The 20,123-nt window shown below is 37.3% G+C and overlaps 1 non-coding gene across 1 annotated transcript; it reads left to right on the top strand.

Annotated features, from left to right (window-relative positions):
* The first annotated feature begins 628 nt into the window (after positions 1 to 628).
* TRNAM-CAU lies at positions 629 to 700 on the top strand. The gene has a single exon. It is a non-coding gene; the product is annotated as a tRNA-Met (tRNA).
* The last annotated feature ends 19,423 nt before the right edge of the window (positions 701 to 20,123 follow it).

Genomic DNA, 20,123 nt, shown 5'->3' with positions numbered 1-20,123 from the left:
AACTTTTAAAACACGTTGACAATTAAACCTCCCCGATCGTTGTCGAATCTCATAATAAAAAAAACAATGTCAACCCATGCCCTTTAGAACCAAAACTTGAAACTGGTGCCTTAGATCAATTCAGCCATCTTGACTACTTTTTTTTCTATAAGATCTTAGAATCACCGCTAACATGTATTATCCACTTTGGTTCATGATGCATTATCGTGAGCCTCACGGTTTTAAAATGTGTCTTGCTTATGTCTAGGTTTTCAAGAGGTTTATTGGATTCCTAGGCTAGCTAGGTTGCTTAACACGAGCTTTTGGCAATAGATTATTCTATTTTGACTCCACGAATCTTTCTTTAGTCTTGGATTAATAGGGTATAGACCATCTTATCTTCACCACGAAACTAAGGTGCTTAGTTTAGTGTAGGCATCTTGACTTAAGTCATCTTATAACCAACGTAACACTTACACCCTAGCTCTATGTAAATAAACACACTAGACCTGGAGAACACACTGTCAGACACCTGGAGCTGACACATACTAAATCATGCACAATACAAGCAAACAAGCTCAATGGAAAGATAACATCCATAAATCACTCTGGATAACATATCAAAATAGCTCATACTCTATTTTATCAAATCAGAGTGGCGCAGCGGAAGCGTGGTGGGCCCATAACCCACAGGTCCCAGGATCGAAACCTGGCTCTGATAGATAACCAACCAACCAGATATGGAAAGATCTTTATGAGTAAACATACAAAATTAATTGATATGAGCTTCCTTAATCCATGTGTTACATATTGCTGCCCACCGTATGTAGCCTCACTTTTAAAAACGTTGAAAATTAAATCTCCCCATCAGATAGAGTTCAAAATCATTGCTAGCATATATTATCCTCTTTGGCTCGTTATGCATTATCGTGAGGCTCATGGTTTTAAAATGTGTCTTGCTCATGTCTAGGTGTTGAAGAGGTTTATTGGTTTCCTAGCTAGGTTGCTTAACACGAGCTTTTGGCTCCAGATTATTCTATTTTGACTCCTCGACTATTTCTTTAGTCTTGGAGTAATAGGGTATAGACCCTCTTATCGTCGCCACTATCCTCAGGTGCCTAGTCTAGTGTATGCATCTTGACATAAGTCATCGTATAACCAACCTAACTCTTACACCCTATCTCTGTGTAGATAAATATGCTAGACAAGGAGAATACACTCTCAAACACTTGGAGCTAACTCATACTATATCAAGCACAATACATGCTAGACAAGGAGAATACACTCTCAAACACTTGGAGCTAACTCATACTATATCAAGCACAATACAAGCAAACATCCTCTACGGGAAGACATCCATAAATCACCCTAAAGCAAAGATCACAATAGTTGATCTTCTTTTCTTAACAAATATAGAGTGGGTTGTTTTATGCAACAAAATTTAATAGATTCTTAATCTATGATTCCTAGTCTTTATAGAATTTTTATAAATCGCCACCAACCGCTACATTGCTCGTTACATATGCCAACCTCACGTTTTAAAATGTTGACCATTATACCTCTCCAACCATCACCGAATCTCACAATAAAAAATCATGTCAACAATGGGATTAAACCCATGCCCTTTTGGACAAGTACTCGAAACTAGCGCCTTAGACTAACTCAGCCATCTTGACTATTAATTTTGTTACGACTCAAAATTACTACCAGCATATATTATTCACTTTGGCCCATTATGCATCATTGTCAGCCTCACTGTTTTAAAATGCGTCTTGGTCATGTCTAAGAGTTGAAGAGGTTTATTGGATTCCTAGGAAAGCTAGGTTGCTTAACAGAGCTTTTGGTTCCAAGTTACTCGTTTATGACTCCTCGACTTTTCTTTAGTCTTGGAGTAATAGGGTATAGGCCCTCTTAACATCGCCACGATCCTAAGGTGCTTAGTCAAGTGTATGCATCTTGACCTAAGTCATCGTACAACCAACCTAACTCTTACACCCTAGCTCTGTATAGATAAACACTTTAGACAAGGAGAACATATTGTCAAACACCTGGAGCTAACACATTGTAAGGATCGGGCTGACTCGATGACTCTAAAAAGATGGGTAAATTTTTTTCCCGAAATAAAACGTACCACATTTAAAACTTCTCATACATTATATTTATATTATACCAAAATAAGGTTTAAACAAAGTATTTTAAACACAACACAATTGTTAAAACAAAAATTTAAGGAATGACACAAAAGGGTTGAAGGACGACGAGTGAGGTTTGTCTATGGCATCTTCTCTAGAGTCCTCTCCAGACTTCGACCAGCTCCTTATTACCTGAAAAAAAAATGGAGAATGGGGAATGAGTACAAAGACTTAGTAAGCAACCTACTTCTAGGATCTTGTCCTTAATATGCTAGGGTTCCACACTGTCACACTGTAACGACAGTGGAATGAGCTGGATTACACGCGAAATAACGTCAGGGTACTTCGTAACGAATGGGATAGACGCACCGTCAAGGACGAATGTACGACTGCGGTCTCATCGGCAACAACACTCGAGTTCCGCAATTAGGGTTCATTGCGACTCTCGAGTGAGGAAGACAGGGTAGCGAATCGCGGGTCGGGTTCTTCGGGTACCAGCAAGCTCACTTCAGCCATCGTACGACCCGCCGTTTTGGCCCGTGCCTTGCAGTCTGCATTTGGACACTGACTCTAGGCCGCGTACCCATTCCGGCCCAAGACTAGCGACACCAGCCCGTGTTCAGAAACCGTGCACCGCTAGTGACCTCTCAACTTGTTGGCTTGGTACTTCAGCTTCATCGATGACTCCGTTGTATTTCGCGGCTCAGCTTGGCGATGTGGCTTTGCGGCTCGACGGCTCGGCTTAGCGGCTCGATATACAAATAATATACCAATTCTTAGGTTTTCAATCCTTCTAGAGTCGTTTCCCCCCTTGTTTCACTCATCTGAGGTCAATGTAACTCCATTTTGCTAAAACAGGCTATGATAGGAACATACCTTGATAGTTAGACATAAGGTTTAATTGGGTTCTATTATGAAAAGACTGTAAGTGTATAATGTGGTTTTATAGGGAGTAGTTAAGCGTTAAAGTTAGCCTATCGTGAGTGACTTCACCCAAGGCCAGAGAGGTAAGTAATCTTACTGTTGGAGTTAGTTACTGTATATGTATGATGATGTGTATCCTATGGCCTTTGCATGTACCATGTGTGTTTCCGTTGTATACTATGTCATGTGTTTACGCTGTGAAATGTTGGTATATGCCACGCTTATGTGATTTTGTTTTGCCATGCATTGTTTACCTTATATGCATGAAATAAGTTGAGATGCCATGAATGTGTTGAGATCTTTGCATGCCATGGATGTGGTGATTGGGTTACTATGATACGCTTACATAATGCTTAACTAAGCCATGCTATGTAACATGACAAGGGAATGGAATGTTGTATGTATAATGCCATGGAGGTAAGGTTTAGGGACCTCATGCATGTTGTGTGTCACGTGCATAGGATTACTTCCCCATTATGTTATGATGGTACGGACGTGTACATTCGATATTATGCTTGCTATGATATCATGCAGGCCTTTCCTTTTCTGTGGCATTCGGTAATGTGTCACATGTACCCTACCAAGCCAGGCCCAAGGGGTTTGTATACGAATCCATCTGGTGGGCCTAAGCTTACGTAAGTGGGCCATGTGTGGAGAAGTACCACGAATCCACCCTGCCCGGATAAAGCAAGGGTCTAAGGCCATGTAATGGGAATGAAAGATAGGTCCCCCTCACGTTTTTATGCTTGTATTTGTGCATGTGTGCTGCACGTGATTTGCATGTGTTCTGAATGTGTATTGGATGCCTAACCCCAACAATGGGGCAACTTACTGGTTATTTTATAAAATACTCAAGCCACGTGGTACCTACATTTTCAGGTAAATGCAAAGCTCCCCTATACAGTTGACGGTGAACGCTGCAAAGGTCATGGAAGTTAAAGGTTGGGTTTGTAGGACAATAGATGCTCTGTTCGAGATTTCCTTTGAATAATAAATAATTGCATTTTTTTCCCTAGTTAGATTTTGGTTGATTCCCGAGTTAGGTTGATCCTTCGTGCTATGAACCTTCTTATAAAAGTCATGTCATTGTTATTAAGGTTGTTTTATATGAGCTTCTCCATTTTCGCCTTATGAATGTAACGTAACGTCGCAAATTAGGTTAAGAAAATTAGGGACGTTACAACTTCTTTTTTTTTAATAGTAAAACAAAGTTATCTCATTCATCCATGGAGTTATCCAAAAATAAAATACTGACTTCGAAATGAATATACACAGCGATAGAAAACCAAACAATTGGATATGTAAAGATCTTTTTTGACACATGATATGAGCTTCTTAATCCATGACTCTTATGTTTTAGAGATCCCTACATTTCTCGTTACATATGGGAGCCTAACTTTTAAAACACGTTGACAATTAAACCTTCCCGATCGTTGTCGAATCTCATAATAAAAAAAACAATGTCAAGAATGGGATTTGAACCCATGCCCTTTAGAACCAAAACTTGAAACTGGTGCCTTAGATCAATTCAACCATCTTGACTACTTTTTTTTCTATAAGATCTTAGAATCACCGCTAACATGTATTATCCACTTTGGTTCATGATGCATTATCGTGNATCGCCACCAACCGCTACATTGCTCGTTACATATGCCAACCTCACGTTTTAAAATGTTGACCATTATACCTCTCCAACCATCACCGAATCTCACAATAAAAAATCATGTCAACAATGGGATTAAACCCATGCCCTTTTGGACAAGTACTCGAAACTAGCGCCTTAGACTAACTCAGCCATCTTGACTATTAATTTTGTTACGACTCAAAATTACTACCAGCATATATTATTCACTTTGGCCCATTATGCATCATTGTCAGCCTCACTGTTTTAAAATGCGTCTTGGTCATGTCTAAGAGTTGAAGAGGTTTATTGGATTCCTAGGAAAGCTAGGTTGCTTAACAGAGCTTTTGGTTCCAAGTTACTCGTTTATGACTCCTCGACTTTTCTTTAGTCTTGGAGTAATAGGGTATAGGCCCTCTTAACATCGCCACGATCCTAAGATGCTTAGTCAAGTGTATGCATCTTGACCTAAGTCATCGTACAACCAACCTAACTCTTACACCCTAGCTGCTTAGTCAAGTGTATGCATCTTGACCTAAGTCATCGTACAACCAACCTAACTCTTACACCCTAGCTCTGTATAGATAAACACTTTAGACAAGGAGAACATATTGTCAAACACCTGGAGCTAACACATTGTAAGGATCGGGCTGACTCGATGACTCTAAAAAGATGGGTAAATTTTTTTCCCGAAATAAAACGTACCACATTTAAAACTTCTCATACATTATATTTATATTATACCAAAATAAGGTTTAAACAAAGTATTTTAAACACAACACAATTGTTAAAACAAAAATTTAAGGAATGACACAAAAGGGTTGAAGGACGACGAGTGAGGTTTGTCTATGGCATCTTCTCTAGAGTCCTCTCCAGACTTCGACCAGCTCCTTATTACCTGAAAAAAAAATGGAGAATGGGGAATGAGTACAAAGACTTAGTAAGCAACCTACTTCTAGGATCTTGTCCTTAATATGCTAGGGTTCCACACTGTCACACTGTAACGACAGTGGAATGAGCTGGATTACACGCGAAATAACGTCAGGGTACTTCGTAACGAATGGGATAGACGCACCGTCAAGGACGAATGTACGACTGCGGTCTCATCGGCAACAACACTCGAGTTCCGCAATTAGGGTTCATTGCGACTCTCGAGTGAGGAAGACAGGGTAGCGAATCGCGGGTCGGGTTCTTCGGGTACCAGCAAGCTCACTTCAGCCATCGTACGACCCGCCGTTTTGGCCCGTGCCTTGCAGTCTGCATTTGGACACTGACTCTAGGCCGCGTACCCATTCCGGCCCAAGACTAGCGACACCAGCCCGTGTTCAGAAACCGTGCACCGCTAGTGACCTCTCAACTTGTTGGCTTGGTACTTCAGCTTCATCGATGACTCCGTTGTATTTCGCGGCTCAGCTTGGCGATGTGGCTTTGCGGCTCGACGGCTCGGCTTAGCGGCTCGATATACAAATAATATACCAATTCTTAGGTTTTCAATCCTTCTAGAGTCGTTTCCCCCCTTGTTTCACTCATCTGAGGTCAATGTAACTCCATTTTGCTAAAACAGGCTATGATAGGAACATACCTTGATAGTTAGACATAAGGTTTAATTGGGTTCTATTATGAAAAGACTGTAAGTGTATAATGTGGTTTTATAGGGAGTAGTTAAGCGTTAAAGTTAGCCTATCGTGAGTGACTTCATAAGTGTATAATGTGGTTTTATAGGGAGTAGTTAAGCGTTAAAGTTAGCCTATCGTGAGTGACTTCACCCAAGGCCAGAGAGGTAAGTAATCTTACTGTTGGAGTTTAAAGTTAGCCTATCGTGAGTGACTTCACCCAAGGCCAGAGAGGTAAGTAATCTTACTGTTGGAGTTAGTTACTGTATATGTATGATGATGTGTATCCTATGGCCTTTGCATGTACCATGTGTGTTTCCGTTGTATACTATGTCATGTGTTTACGCTGTGAAATGTTGGTATATGCCACGCTTATGTGATTTTGTTTTGCCATGCATTGTTTACCTTATATGCATGAAATAAGTTGAGATGCCATGAATGTGTTGAGATCTTTGCATGCCATGGATGTGGTGATTGGGTTACTATGATACGCTTACATAATGCTTAACTAAGCCATGCTATGTAACATGACAAGGGAATGGAATGTTGTATGTATAATGCCATGGAGGTAAGGTTTAGGGACCTCATGCATGTTGTGTGTCACGTGCATAGGATTACTTCCCCATTATGTTATGATGGTACGGACGTGTACATTCGATATTATGCTTGCTATGATATCATGCAGGCCTTTCCTTTTCTGTGGCATTCGGTAATGTGTCACATGTACCCTACCAAGCCAGGCCCAAGGGGTTTGTATACGAATCCATCTGGTGGGCCTAAGCTTACGTAAGTGGGCCATGTGTGGAGAAGTACCACGAATCCACCCTGCCCGGATAAAGCAAGGGTCTAAGGCCATGTAATGGGAATGAAAGATAGGTCCCCCTCACGTTTTTATGCTTGTATTTGTGCATGTGTGCTGCACGTGATTTGCATGTGTTCTGAATGTGTATTGGATGCCTAACCCCAACAATGGGGCAACTTACTGGTTATTTTATAAAATACTCAAGCCACGTGGTACCTACATTTTCAGGTAAATGCAAAGCTCCCCTATACAGTTGACGGTGAACGCTGCAAAGGTCATGGAAGTTAAAGGTTGGGTTTGTAGGACAATAGATGCTCTGTTCGAGATTTCCTTTGAATAATAAATAATTGCATTTTTTTCCCTAGTTAGATTTTGGTTGATTCCCGAGTTAGGTTGATCCTTCGTGCTATGAACCTTCTTATAAAAGTCATGTCATTGTTATTAAGGTTGTTTTATATGAGCTTCTCCATTTTCGCCTTATGAATGTAACGTAACGTCGCAAATTAGGTTAAGAAAATTAGGGACGTTACAACTTCTTTTTTTTTAATAGTAAAACAAAGTTATCTCATTCATCCATGGAGTTCTTAGACGAGACCATAACCTTTTCTCCACTTCACATGAAACTTTTTCCTTTCTTTAGAAGTTTTGTGCTTACTACAATACTTATCTAATAAAAGCAAGCCTATTGAACATTTAAGATCTCAATTATAAAGAAACTTTTAACAAAATAGTGCAGGTATGACAATGAAATATCCAAGTTGTTATCCAAAAAATAAAATACTAGACTTCGAAATGAATATACACGTCTCCGTTTTATTAAAAAGTTTGGAGCACCAAAATAGAAGAAACTTTAGAATGGAAAGTGACGATTCTTAATTATCAAGACGTATCTTTACTTTCCCATTGCAAATCGAAAAATGACGATTTAGGTAAATAAGGTGTTGCACCAGGACAAATATTCAATGAGACCACATTATTTTATATATATCTAAATTTATGATTTGATAAATTTTTTTATTTTTATATATATCTAAATAAATTAGTGGCATTGAGAGTTTGAATAGTACTTAACCTTTTCATCTATGCATATATATCGTCTCAACTAGTTGAATTACGCACAAATTTGTATTTAAAATATTTTATTTAATTGAACATTTGATTATGTAATTGTATAGGCTCTTATAGTTCTAATTTTTTTTTCATTTTTTCAATTGAATTCGTGTCCATCTAACATAACTTTCTTATTCACGGGAGCATATTCTTTGATTCAAACAAGAATACTGCTGGGAATTCAAAGAGAATTTGTTGCAGACAACATTGTTTTGGTGCAACTTTATAAGCAAATATGAGAAGCTTTGGTTCGAGATTTTTTGGCCAGAGCATGAAGTTTGGCTTCAAGAAAGATGCAACTATTCGCACTGGGGTGCAGATGAGAACGGTTTTTCTTGATATAATAGTCAAACAAAGGTATTTGAGCTCATTCATCCATTGAATCCTTAGACAAATCCATCACCTTCCACTTACATCACCGAAAAACGCGTTCGCTCTCATTGCACCACGTGTCGCGCCTGCAGCAAGAAACTTCTTTCGCTTACGTAGCTCAGTCGACTAGGCTCAGCTTCGCGGCTCATAATCCAGCTTTTAGGCTCGCTAAAGGGTATTTTGCCCAATTTTTGCCGTTTCAACTATCCTAAAGCTTAAATTGACTTTGTTTAAGGAAATTAAAGTTAGGATACGGTTCAATTTCTCGATTTATGTTAAACTGAGGTAAGAAATTGTAGTTACTAACGAAGCGAGATGGACGTTCTAATAGGAAAGGACAACCGATAATACTAGTAGAAATTTCGAGGGACGAAAAGCAAACGTACTCAAATTTAGGGAGAACGTCGGCTAAGGGCAACCAAGTAAGTGGCCCTTGCACCTGTCATTTATTTGTTGTATTTATGATGTTGTGACTAATATCATATGATGATGATGTACAATGCATGATGTTGTTATTCTTTGATGTGATGATACAATAAAATGTTATATGATATGTTAGAAGACATGGTAAGTTTATGATATGACATATGTTTGACATTATAAGATATATGGTATGATAAGATTGACGAGCAATGTTTTAAGACTTTATTCCTGCAAGACTCTATAGTGAGCATGAAGTTTAACACATGGGCAACATACATTAGAGAAATAATTTTATAGAAGTTCGAAGTTGAAACTGATGTTATAAGCTCACATAGGTTGACTTGTCTTTCAAATGACAAAATCTAACTTTCATTAAGGTAAAATTCGTGACAACAACTTAAGCTAATCAAGTGGCCTATCGACTCGGTCGGAAGACTTGTCTTATGTATGACGACACGTGTCCAGTGGCCCTTGCACGTTTCAATTATGCTTTATGTTATATGATGATGTGATGATATTATATGATGACGTTATGATGTTAGATGATGATGTGTTGATGTTGTATGATGATATGATTATGTAATATGATGACTTGATGATGTTAGATAATGATACGATGATGTTATATGATCATGTGTTGATGTTATATGATTATGTGATAATATCATGTGACGACGTGATGACGTTATATGATGATGTGATTAGGTTATATGATGACTTGATGATGTTAGATCATGATGTGATGATTTTATATGATGATATTACGATGTACATGATGTTGACATGATGATGATGATGCATAGTAATAAGATTATGCAAGACGTATGATGATAAAATTGTTGGGTTACATGTCTTAAAACTCATAGTTTGTAAACAAAAACATATTCTATTTTTAATAAAGTTATTATGGTTGTTTATTCAATAAAGATTGTTATTGAATAAAGTGAACTTTATGATCATTAATCTAAATCCAATAAACTAAGAACACTCTGGCTATAGTATGATTACTTGAACTATATGTAGAGACATAAGAGTTGATCAAGTTCAAGTATATAGTCAAAATGATCTATAGTATAAGGCTGAGTACCTTATCCTGGGGACACTATGGATGCAGCTCACTTTTGTATATGATATAAACAATGTGATTACTAAAATTGTACATGTGGAGACATGTGAGTGGGGGCGTCCTATGCAATGAGTATTGCATAAGATCGAACCATGAAGAAAATTGCTCTCACTTTATAATGTTGTTTACTGTTGAGACTGATTTTCTTTTCATTCGATGACCTAGGTAACTCGATCTTAATCCTGAGCTAACCATGAACTCCTGTTTATTCGGAATTATCCTTAGATTTGCATGGGTGAGAGTGGCTCGAGTTCGCCGACTCAATAGGCCTCTCATTTCAGGGGTAAGATTGGGTGAATAGCTAGGGACGTGGGGTGCAAGATGGAATTCACTCCTACCCACTTTTAGGGATAGAAGAGAGGAGTTCCCTTAAATACTGACTCCAGGTCTTGAACAAGGAGCCCCACCCTCTCACTGGCCTGAGAGGGATTCGGTTTATTGGTTGGACCACAAACCAATTGTTAATTAGAGGATCAGTGAGACATAAGGAACAAGAAGTAACTTTAGGGGTAAAACGGTAAATTGACCCAGCTCTAGTTACGAACATGTGAAGGATCGACTTACTAATCATGGTTATATCAAATGGACAGAAATATATCTCTGAGGAGAGTGCAACTACTAGCCATAGTGGAGTGTCCTAGTAGTTAACGAATGTTGGTTAACCGGTTAATCTTGGATCGTTGGAGCCCATGATCTATAGGTCCATTATGTCTCTCTACTAGCTCATATCGGACTAAACCATAGAACAATGTGACATATATATGATAGGGAATATGCGCTACATATATACGATAGATTTAACCGCATTTTTATTTTATTGACGAATTAAACAAAATGAGAGAATGGGAGATATTTAAATAAGATTTAAATATTTTCATCAAATATTTTTAGGATTTGATTGGGATTGGGATTGGCATTTGAATTAATATTAAATATTAATTAAATAGTTTAATTAATCCTTTAATATTAATTTAATTTGAAATTAATTATTCAAATTAATTGTTGAATTAAAATGAAGAAAGTCAAAATTTTGACTTCACCTAATGGAAAAATTCATGTTTGAGTTAGTAGAATTTTGAGTGTCAAAATTTAGTTTAACCAAACTTGAATGCTTGCCAAATAAACCCCACAAATTTGGTGAAATTTTGAGTGTCAAAATTTGGTTAACTCAAACTTGCATGCTTGCCACATAATTCCAAACATTTGAGTGGAATTTTGAGTGTCAAAATTTGGTGATCTCAAATTTGTATGAACATGCAAACATGACTCTATAAATAGAGTGATCAAGGTTGATGGAACTTCTCCCTTGGAAAAACCTTTAGAAAAACTCTCACAAACTCTCTCTTCATATATACTAAATTCCTCCTAAGTTTAGTCACTCGCTAGATTCCACAATCTCGTTCTAAGGCAGGAGAATAGTGGAGAAGACACTAGCAGTGATTCGAAACCAGTTCGTGAGGAAAAATGAATTTGAACTACAAAAGGTTAGTACTCAGTTTTAATACTTATGAACATGGTAGTTATTTACTATAATTGATGTTCTAAGAGTGCCTAAGATCCAAATTGCTTCCGCACGTGTTATATTAACACCATCAGAAATGACTTAATATGACGAAGTTCCATATTAAGATGTTATGCATGTATTAGATGTCACGATGCATTATGACTACAAGTTTTTAAAGACACAACCCTAGTTAAATGAATGATGATGAATGTATGAAGGCGAATGCGTGCATGTTACTTAGAGCAATGTGTGAACGGTGTATAGTGTTGTGTCCTAAAGATGATTTAAGGATGAAAACTATAGGTGTAATAGCCCAAAAATAAATGAAGAAATAAACAAATAAAAAAATTATAAAATAATAGTTAAAATAATAATAATAATTAATTAATTAATTAATTAAAATTAAAATTAAAAAAAAAAAAAAACATTTCCCCACTTCTCTCCACTCACCTCTCATCCCTCCCCACAATTATCTCTCCTAAACGGATCCTTATGCAAGAAAGCAACGTTACTGCAAAAATAAAAAACAATAATGGTCAGATTTGCTTGAGAGAAAAGAAAAGGCCTCTACGGGAGATTTAGTAAAGATAGATATGATCAATAAGGTATATATTAAATTTCATTTTCTTTTTTTAGAAATCACAACCAATTATAGTTAGATCTTCATTGAATTATTACAATGGTCTAGCAATGTCAATCATTTATACGATTCTAGTAAATCTCGTCAAATTAGTAATATTAGATTCAATTTTTATCCATAGCCAAATGAATAGATTAAAGATAGAATGACCAATAAAACTTCTGAATAGGACACTGAGAAAGATTTGGAAACAGAGATTCACTAGAAATTTGGAATAGATGAGAACAGAATTAGAAGGCAACAGATTAAAAAAAAAGAAGATTAGGGAATTAAAAACCACAAACTAAATATTGAGGGAAAGGTACAGAGAGTAGTAAAAGCCCAGAATAACTTAGAAATAGTTGTATCTACTTTCTTATACAACAGTAACCATGAAAAATAAGATTTTTAATAAAAATATAATTATAGATATATAACATTTCAAGACTTTTAACAATTGACCATTGTAAATTAGAGAAATAATGTTGTAGTGTTCAAACCTGAAACTAATGTCATGGGCTCATATAGGTTGACTCGGTTTTCAAAGAACAGAATCGAACTTTCATTAAAAATATATTCGTGACAACGACTTAAGCTAGCCAGATAAGTGACCTTACTATCAGCATGGTTATATTTGATGTTGACACATGTCATGTGGTTCTGCACGTGTCATATATATTGATATGTGTGAATTTTCTGTGGATCGATATACTTCCTATATGTTATGAATATGTTATAATATGTGAATTGTATGATAATAATTACGGTACGATGTGTTCAAGGATATGTTTGAGATAGGATATAAGAAAGATGCACAAAACAAAATATAACGATAGGAGTAAAATACGTTCATGAAATGTTAAGGTCAGGTTACATACTGGAGTGATATGGATAAGAAAGATTGATGGAAGAATACGGTTAGGTTACTGGTAGAAAGGGATAGGTTTGTGATAGATTGATAGAACGATAGCGTTAGGTTAACTTCTTGTGATGATATGACTAAGGTACATTCACGAAATGATATGTATATGATAGGTATAAGAACGTTAAGGCTGTGATATGTTAGAGAATTATATGACTACGAAGTGTTTATGTTATGACTTGTTTATGATATGATACATTGTGATGCAATATATCATGGTATGATGTGTATATGATGAAATGTTATGTTAAAAGCATAGAACGTTATGTTAGGTTTCTTAAATGGTGTGTATACAACATGATATGAATGACATAAAATTACGATAAATGGCATGAAATATAACCCCCTTAGAATTATGTATGATTTGAGAACTGAAGAATGAGAAACGATATAATATGAATGATGAATGATGAATGATATCTGAAACGATATGAAAAATGATATGATGTGTACATAATGCTAGGGGATTGTATTAAAGGATAATGAGAATGGAAAAGTTTTGGGACCTCATGCATTATGTGTGCTCATGCATTTGGGGGGATACCCCTATCCCATCACGAGGGTACGAACGCGTACATCCAATGGTAGGACAACGATCATTATGTTTTGCATAGTGCCGCCGTGATGGTTACTAGTTCTAACGGGTGTCTGGCCTAAGGGGCTCCCAGAGTATGCCCACCGGATAAGGAAAGTGGCCCAGCGGTGTGTGAACTAGCTGATGAGCCCATACTCACACGTATGGGCTATGTGTAGAGTATATGGTACACATCCAAAATTACCCGTTAGGACAGCACCGTAGGGAAAACAAAATGAAAGATAGATCCCATTATCTCATTGCATGTGATTGTTGCATTTAATCCCAATAGTGGGGTTAATTATTGAGTATTTCTTTAAATACTGAAGTCATGTGCTACTACATTTTTCAGGTTAAGGCAAGGCATTCATGTATGGTTGACAACGATATTGCAACTTGAGACCATGACACATGCATAGGATAGTGGTATTTATTTTCTTAGACTTAGGCTAGAATAGGATGTTTTGAACTTAAACTCTTATTCATTTTATTTAGTCTTTTGTTGTGTCGTTTTAAACATGTATTCGAAACACGTAAGTTCATGGCTGTGTTTTAAGATAAAAGTTATGTTTTATGGAATTTAAATGAAGTCTTCCGCATTCAATGTTTATGGTACGTATACAGTAGCGACCTTAAATTAAGTAGAAAATTTTGGGTCGTTATAATAGGGGTCTCATGCATTTTGTGTCTTCATATGCATCGTGATACTTCCCCAGTTTGATGATGAGGGTGTTCATGGGGAGCCTGACACTATGGGATTCTACTGACAGCCGGACGTCGCTACAAATTAGCTTCACCAAAGTGGATTCAGGGGGTGTGCGAGCCCCTGGGGATTCGCACTTGCACGTGTAGGTTGTGTGTAGGGAAATACTACACATCCAATTTATCCGAGACTGGAAGTCACCCCTATTCTGGTTTTTAAAAGATAGGTCCCTAGATCATGAGTTGCATGTATTTCATTCCCTAACTCCAATAGTGGGTTCACTTACTGAATACTTCTTAAAATACTTTTCAAGTAAAGGCAAAGCATTCCTGTATGACTGACGACGACATTGCAACTTGAGACCATGACACATGCACAGGGTAGTAGCATTTATTTTCTTAGACTTAGGCTAGAATAGGATGTTTTTAATTTAAAGGTTTATTTATTTTCTTTAGTCTTTTATCATGTCGTTTTAAACTTGTTTTCAAAATACGTAAGTCTATGGCTGTATTTTAAGACGAAGGTTATGTTTTATGAGGAAGTTTTAAATGTTTAATTCTACATACGAGTTTAGATGATGATCAAGTAGCGACTCTAGGTAAGTAAAAATTTAGGGTCAGTACTCCTCATGTATTATTGTGTGTTCATGCATCGAGGGATACCCCTTCATCTTTGACGATGGTACGAACGCGTACATTACAAGGAAAGAAAATGATCATTATATTTCTTATAATGCTACGAAGGTCTCTATTCCTAACGAGTGTTCGACGTCAACAACTCTCAGATAATGTTCACCTGATAAGAAAGGGGCCAAGAGGTGTGCGAACAGACTAGTGGGTCCATACTCATACGTGTAGACCGTATGTAGAACAGTAAATACACATCAAATTAACCCGCTTAGGATAGCTGCCTAAGAATTATAGACTGATATGATAGATCACACTCATGATTGTATGTACTTGCATCTAACAACAATTAGTCGGGCCATTTTCTGAGTATTTAACAAAATACACAAGTCATGTGCTACTCTTATTTTTCCATGTAAAGGCATGGCTCCCCTATACTGCTGATGGTGGCATTGCAACCCAAGAGACCATGACACATCCATAGGGGAGTGTACCTGAAGCTAGGAACTTGTGTCCAAGGTTTTATATGTTCTAAGTGCATATTCTAAACCTACGTCCAATGATTCATGTATTCCAAGTGACATAGTTTGAATAAGCATTTAGGGCTTCAAGAGGCTCCCACAAGCCTTGACCTTGTGTTCAAGTCATAGTAAGGAAGATCTTGTGGAATATTGAAGAACTTGTGCATGGTTGGAATACTCCAAGGAGTCTTGCAAGCTAAGGTTTCTACAAAGGTAGCGATTTTGCTCTCGTATTTATTGTTGTTGCTTTAGCTCTTAATGAAATCAAAATAGTTCCCAATGCTTCTGCTACGTGGATGAAGAGTTCATTCCCTTCAGGGATGACCGTCGTGATTCATCACCATCACCGCCACCGAGATAATTAGATAGATGCTGTCGTGATTCCGGGCGGGGCCAGTAGAGAAGGGAAAACAGATCAGATGATAGACCTAAGTGTAACGAGTGTGGGAAGAACCACTGGGGTCGGTGCTTGGCTCGCTTTAGAGCCTGCTTTCAATGTGGGAAGGAGAGTCACTTGGCCAGGAACTGTCTAGAAAGTCGTACCAATAATGTCGGGGGTCAGCAGAGACCATTTCACATAGCGGACGCCCCCACTTAGAACCATCTATCAGCGAGAGCCTATGCCTCCACCAGCAAGGACACTGAAAACCCTGATGCAGCTGTAACAGGTATGCTATCCGTTCTTGGCCACTTTTCTTTGACATTGTTTTACTCGGGGTCTACTCACTCTTTTATTTCCACTACTTTTGTTAGTCAAACAAAAATTGTGTTAGAACCCTTGTTACATGATTTCTTAGTGGGCACCCCGCCAGGTGTGGACATGGTTGTTACTTATATGGTAAGGAATGGTCGTGTAATAGTATCAAGGGTTAGTTTAGACGTAGACTTAATGGTAGTTGATATGACCGTGTATGATGTAATTCTGGGCATGGATGGGTTAACAGAAAACCATTCTAGCATAGAATGTCACAAGAAAGAGATTATTTTTACGCCACCGTTCAAGACTGGATTCAAATTCAAGGGCACGAGTTTGAGTACCATGCCCAAGGTGATATAGATGATGAAGACGACGAAGCTGGTCCAGCACGGAGTCTGGGTGATACTAGTTAGTGTGGTGAAAACCAAGAAAGAAGGAGTCTCCCTAATTACGTTGCCTATAGTGAATGAATTCCTGGACGTGTTCCTAGAGGACTTGCAGGAATCCCTCCATCCTGAGATGTCGATTTTCCAATAGAGTTGAAGCCAGATACTGATACTATATACAAGGCCCCGTACCACATGACACTATCCGAGCTAAAAGAACTCAAGACGCAACTACAAGAGCTTTTGGACAAAGGATTTATTAGACCTAGTGTGTTACTTTGGGGTGAGCGGGTGTTATTCGTTAGGAAAAAAGGATGGTTCAATGTGCCGGTGCATTGATTACAAGGAGCTGAATTAGAGAACGGTGAAGAACAGGTATCCTCTCCAATGCATCGAGGACTTTTTCGACCACTTCAGAGAGGCCATGATGTTTTTAAAGATTGATCTTCGATCAGGTTACCATCAGATCAAGATAAAAGACGAGAACGTATCAAAAATAGCTTGGAGAACAATGTTTGAACATTATGAGTTTGTGGTGATGTCATTTGGACTCACCAATGCCTTTTCAGTGTTCATGGAGCTGATGAATTAGGTGTTCAAGGAATATCTGGATACCTTTGTCATTGTATTCATAGACGATATCTTGGTATACTCAAGGATGATTTAGGAACACCAAATGCACCTGAGGAAGGCCTTGACAGTTCTGAATGAAAATAAGTTGTATGTCAAGTTCTCGAAGTGTGAGTTTTGGTTATGCGAAGTCTCTTTCCTAGGGCATGTGATCTCTGTGGAAGGGGTGTCAGTTGTGATGGTGTTAATATAACACATGCGGAAGCAATTTGGATCTTAGACACTCTAAGTACATCAATTATAGTAAATTAGCTAGAATATTCAAAAGCATTAAAACTTAATTAGTTTGAATACTAACCTTTTGTAGTTCAAATTTCTTTTTCCTCACGAACCGGTTTCGAACCATCACGAGGGTCTTCCCTACTATTCTTCGGCCTTAAAACGAGATTGTTGAATCTGGTGAGTGACTAAACTTGATAGGAATTTAATATATGAAAAGAGAGAGTTTTGAGAGAATTTCTCAAAGTTTTTCAAGCATTCTTTCCATGTACTTGGATCACTTTATTGATAGAGTCATATTTCCATGTTCATGCAAATTTGAGATTACCAAATTTTGACCAAAATTTCACTTAAATTTGTGGGGTTTTGGCAAACATGCAAGTTTGGTCAAACCAAATTTTGACACTCAAAATTCCACTCAAATTTGTGGAATTATGGGCAAGCATGCAAGTTTGTTAAACCATATATTGACACTCAATATTCCACTAACTCAAACATGGATTTTTCCATTAAAGTCAATATTTTGACTTTCTCTATTCTTTCGAATCAAAATAATATTAAATGAAATGTCAATCCCAATCAATTCCGACACATATTGATTATGAATCCTATTCATAATTAAAATATTTAAATCTTATTTAAATATCTCAAATTCTCTCATTTTGTTTAATTCGTAATTAAATCAAAATGCGGTTAAATATATCGTATATATTTGGCGCATATTCTCTAATTTGAGTTCAAACACTTCAAACTCGCCACACTATTCTAAGGATTAGTCTGATATGAGCTAGCAAGGGAACTTAATGAACCTACAGATCATGGGCTCCAATGATTCGAGATTAACCGACTAAACTCATTAACCTTTTAACCAACATTCGTTAACTACTAGAGTGATTTTCTTCATGGTCCGATCTTATGCAATACTCATTGCATAGGACGCCCCCACTCACATGTCTAGACATGTCCAATTTAGTGATCACATTGTTTATATCATATACAAAAAATGGCCACATCCTTAGTGTCCCCAAGATAAGGTACTCAGCCTTATCCATGTACTATAGATCATTTTGACTATATACTTGAACTTGATCTACTCTTATGTCTCTACATATAGTTCAAGTAATCATATTATAGCCAGAGTATTCTTAGTTTATTGGATTTAGATTAATGATTGTAAAATTCACTTTATTCAATAACGATATTTACTGAATAAACATCAATAATAACTTTATAAAATATGTTTTTGTTTACCAACTATGAGTTTTAGGACATAAAACCCAACAAGTTGATGCTGCCAAGGTAGAAGCAGACATCAACTAGGCTCGTCCAACTACTGTTATTAAGGTTCAAAGCTTTCTGGGTCTAGCAAGCTACTACCGACGCTTTGTACAAGATTTTTCCAAGATAGCAGCACCCCTCGCGCGATTAACTCAAAAGGCTATGGCATTCGTATGGATCGAGGGGCGAGACAAGCTTCCGAGACCTGAAGGAGAGACTGACGATTGCACCCGTGCTAACAATGCCTGATGGTACAGGAAACCACGTCATTTGCAGCGATGCTTCAAAGAATGGCCTGAGATGTGTGTTGATGCAACGTAGGAAAGTTATTTCCCATGCATCCAGACAATTGAAGGACTATGAAAAGAATTATCCTGCTCATGACTTGGAACTAGCAACGGTAGTTTTTGCCTTAAAGATATGGTGACACTGACCATAAGAGCATGAAGTATTTTTTCACCCAAAAGGAGTTGAATATGAGTCAGCGACGGTGGTTGGACTAGTCAAAGATTATGATATTGACATTCAGTACCACCCCGAGAAGGCCAACGTGGTTGCAGATGCCCTCAACAGGAAGATAGCTCATTCATCGGCGTTAAACACGGAGGAGCTTGGGGTGTAGGCAGACTTTGAGCGAGTTGAAATAGTAGTAGTAGTGGAATATATTAGGGCACAACTGTTGAAATTAAAATAAAATTTGCTCTAATACCGACCGGTAGAAAATGCTCTAGCCCAAAACAAATAAACAAATAAAAAAAATAGTTAAAATAATAATATTAATTAATTAATTAATTAATTAAAATTAAAAAAGAAAAATCTTTCCCAATCTCTCTCCACTAACCTCTCATTCCTTCCCACAATTATCTCTCCTTGACCCATCCTTTTAAAAAAAAAAAAACAGAAAAACAATCATGGTTAGAGAGAAGAAGTAAATGGCTTTCAACATAACATAATTGCAGATTTAGAGATTTTTGTTCAGTTTCAACATAACCAGATTGCAGATTTAGAGATTTTTGTTCAGTTATTACGGTAAGATCCTATCTCAGATTATGGTTATAAAAAATTAATTTGGGATCAAATCTTCTTTCACATCTTAACAGGTATGTAATAATCAGATCCCATATACAATTGATTAGATTTTTGTTAGCATTTTAAGTTATACGAAATAAGGTTATAAGGTTAAATTCAAATAAAATTTTAGTTGGCATATCTATAAACTAAAAGATAGTAGCCAAACAATGGATTTAAAATTTGCAAGTAACATCGGTTTACACAATTGAAAAACCAGAATGAAAATAATTAGAGAGAGAGCCCCTAAATCCACCTGACGTCCCTAAAATTC

The sequence above is a fragment of the Cucurbita maxima genome, unplaced genomic scaffold (assembly GCF_002738345.1).
Source record: "Cucurbita maxima cultivar Rimu unplaced genomic scaffold, Cmax_1.0 Cma_Scf00081, whole genome shotgun sequence".
Classification (NCBI taxonomy): Eukaryota; Viridiplantae; Streptophyta; class Magnoliopsida; order Cucurbitales; family Cucurbitaceae; genus Cucurbita; species Cucurbita maxima.
Note: the sequence above shows the minus strand (reverse complement) of the source record. Positions and strands in the feature narration are given on the sequence as shown.